The 3,382-nt window shown below is 43.1% G+C and overlaps 1 pseudogene; it reads right to left on the bottom strand.

Moving 5' to 3' along the window:
* Window positions 1-1,095: 1,095 nt before the first annotated feature.
* LOC142851411 (small ribosomal subunit protein eS19 pseudogene) lies at window positions 1,096-1,532 on the bottom strand (annotated as a pseudogene).
* Between the last annotated feature and the right edge of the window lie 1,850 nt (window positions 1,533-3,382).

The following is a 3,382-nucleotide window of genomic DNA, read 5'->3' as shown; positions in this document are numbered from 1 at the left end:
TTCTTGTTTTGTTTTGTTGCTCTATGTAGCACTGAGTGTCCTGGAACTTACTCTGTAGACCAGGCTGGCCTTAAACTAAGAAACCCACCTGCCTCTGCCTCCCAAGTGCTGGGATTAAAGGTGTGCGCCACCACCTAGCGGTATTCATCCTTTCGATGTTACAGCCCTAGCATGTGCCCCAGGCCCAGAAAATTGTGTCCATTGCCATAGAACCTTGGGTGCATTACTTTGATTTGTAAATTTATAAAATAAAAATGAAATGAATGCAATAAATATATGTAGATTTAAGCACATGTCATAGACTACATAGTTTAAGCATTCTGCATGCTTCATATTTCTTTGGCTATATTTTATAAAAAATTCAAAATAAAAATGTAAAAATGTATGAAATTGATAACAAAAATCTCCTTCTTTAGATATAGTCTTATTCTATGCCTCTGAGGAAAAGATAATAAAACATTGCTCTCTCACTGTCTTACGTCAATACATGTCTCAGAAACTGTAAAAAAAAATTTAGAAATAGGAAAATCCACCTTTATTGAGGACCAGCCTCGACAAAAATACTTCTTACCAGGGTAGGGGCATGGGAATTGAAGAAATACATAAGTAAAGAATGTGAAGATGGATAAAAATAATAAGACAGAAAACATAGAAAGTATGGGGAGAAATTCCAGTGACTGAAATTCTGAAATTTGCCCTCATTTATTTTTCCATAGCTTTTATACCCAACATAAATGGGGGGAGGAAAAGGTAACAAAAGACTTTATTAACATGATACTAAAGGATAACTCACACCGTCAATGGCTTTATCACTGAGACATCAAATCATTAGCATTCTGTAGTCTAAGTGAAAGTGCTCTATGTCACATAGGCAGACCTCACAGTTACTAAAGAAGAAACAGAAGTACATTTGCTTATTCTGACCATCTGTCAGGATGACATGAACTTACTAGAATGAGCTATCTTAATCTCAAAAGAACCAAGCAATCACCTCCACACGTCTTCTTAGTAAATTTTTAAGTAGTATTACCCATGAGCTTTTGGTCTTTGTTTGAATCTAATCTAATTTTGACCCTTGGCTCAGAGTTATGACCATTAAAGAGAAACCTGTCCGGCAATCCTGTCCAGATTTCTCTGTCCCTGAGGTGTTGGCTTGCGGCCCCCATCTTGGTCCTTTCTCACCATTTTCAGCCCCTCCAGGGCTTGCAGAACGCGGCGGGCCACACTCTTGGAGCCTCTGCTGAAATGGCTGGGCCTGACACCGTTTCTCTGCCGTCCTCCATAGGTCTTGGTCATGGAGCCAACCCCTGCACCACCACGCAGGTACAGGTGCCGTGCTGTAGAAGCAGCTCATGTCTAGAACCAGTTCTCATCATAGGGGCAAGCTCTTTATTTTTGGCCAGCTTGACTGTGTCCATCCACTCGGGGACTTTCAGCTTCCTGGACTTTTTGAGGAAGGCTGCTAGAGCTCTGATGAACTGCTGTTGGTTAACGTCTTTTACAGTAACTCCAGGCATCGTGCGGCCTCCGCGCTGCTAGCCAGGGGAAAGGGCTCGCAGTCAGATCTTTATGCATTGGTAGTCTGAGCATTCAGAGAAAAGTGCTCTGTCAGGGAATTAGTGCCCCTCAACATTGAACGGTCTTTACTTGGCAGGTAAATCTCAAGCACAGGTGAAAAAGACGACAGTCTGGGGCCGGAGAGATGGCTCAGAGGTTAAGAGCACCTCTTCCAGAGGTCCTGAGTTCAATTCCCAGCAACCACATGGTGGCTCAAAACCATCTGTAATAAGATCTGGCGCCCTCTTCTGGTGGGCAGGGGTACATGCAGGCAGGACACTATACAATAACAAACAAACAAATAAATAAATAATCTTTTAAAAATAAGACTACAGTCCTCTTAGTCTGATATAGGATGGAGCATGTGTGAAAGCCCATCACATGGTTATTCCTGGAGCAGCACACAGGCACCGGGAAGGGAGGAAATATCGACAGCTGTTTTTGGAGACAGTTTCTTATATACTTTATGATTAGATACCTCAAGTTGTTAACTCATTTGATGTTCTATTTCACTTTTTTTTTTGTGAGACAAAGTCTTTTCCTATGTGGTTCAGGTTGGCCTCGAACTCACGATCCTCTTGTTTTAGCCTTCCGGCTGCTGGGATGGAAGGCATAAACCACCAAGCTCAGCAGCTCGTTTAATTCTGTAACTAGTCTGTTTTCCAGATGGAGATAATGATGTTCACATTGGGCAGAGTGAGTGGTCGCGCAAACCTGTGATCCCTGCGCTCAGCACGTTGTGGGAAACAGGCCATCAAGGAACCAAGCAGCTCTTGGAGACCTGGAGAACTCAGGTATACTTAATGCTAGTGGGCCTAAACTTTTTAAAGCACAGCAAGTAGTCTGGCTATATTTGGTGCATATTAACAGTAATAAATGTATAGCATATGTTTCTCTTTCTTCTTTAAGAAGGCTGGGGCAGGGGGATAGCCAGTTCAAAAGCAGTCTGAGATATGCTAGAACACTTTATCTGGAAAGGCAGAAGAAGTGACAGAAGACAATAACCAGGAAAGGAAAAGAATGTTCAGAGATCTGTAGTTGGCCTGGGCTGAGCCAAGATTGCTGCTCTGTCAGCAGAGACTCTTATTTTCAGGTACGCTGCAACGTTTCTTGGTTTTGTTTGCAATATTTGATCAGGACATGATCGTGATGTGGGTTTAAACAGGTGTGAGGCCATGGGCCTATCGGTTCAAAAATGATGAAAGGGAAGATGATGTTGATTGGAATTCACACAGGACACCAGGTGAGCACTCTGAAACCCCATGACCTATGTGACATATTGAGCTAAGGTCTCATTGGAGCATAGTCTCAAACCCAGACCATCCCTGCTCCATTGTTCATCGTCCACAGCTGTGCTTGCAAGACTTTCCACTCTCTTGTCTGAGCACAGTAACTGGCTAGCTGCTGGTCCTGGTAAACACTCTCTGCCATTCAGTAGACAAGAAGGACTATTGTGAGGTGTAACTCTAATAATAAAAACCCAGAGTCAGATATTGGTGTTCAACCTGAAAACCAAAAAAGGAAAGCAGCCAAGCCACTAGAGAAGTCTTACCTCTACCAAGGCTGGGCAACCACAAACTAAGAAGACTAGACCTCTTTCTTCTCCCTTTTTATATTCCCTCTAGTGCAGGATCAAAGGCATGTGACTCCCTAGTACTGGGATTAAAGGTATAGGCCACCACCATCTTGTATAGCCCAGGGTGGCCTTGAACTCACATAGATCCATCTGCCTCTGTCCTCCCAAATCCTGGGATTAAAGGTATGTGTCACCGTTACCTGACCTCTAATGGCTTTAGCATTGCCTCCAGTCTTCAAGCAAGATTTA

Source organism: Microtus pennsylvanicus, chromosome 5, assembly GCF_037038515.1.
Source record: "Microtus pennsylvanicus isolate mMicPen1 chromosome 5, mMicPen1.hap1, whole genome shotgun sequence".
NCBI classification, from domain to species: Eukaryota; Metazoa; Chordata; class Mammalia; order Rodentia; family Cricetidae; genus Microtus; species Microtus pennsylvanicus.
Note: the sequence above shows the minus strand (reverse complement) of the source record. Positions and strands in the feature narration are given on the sequence as shown.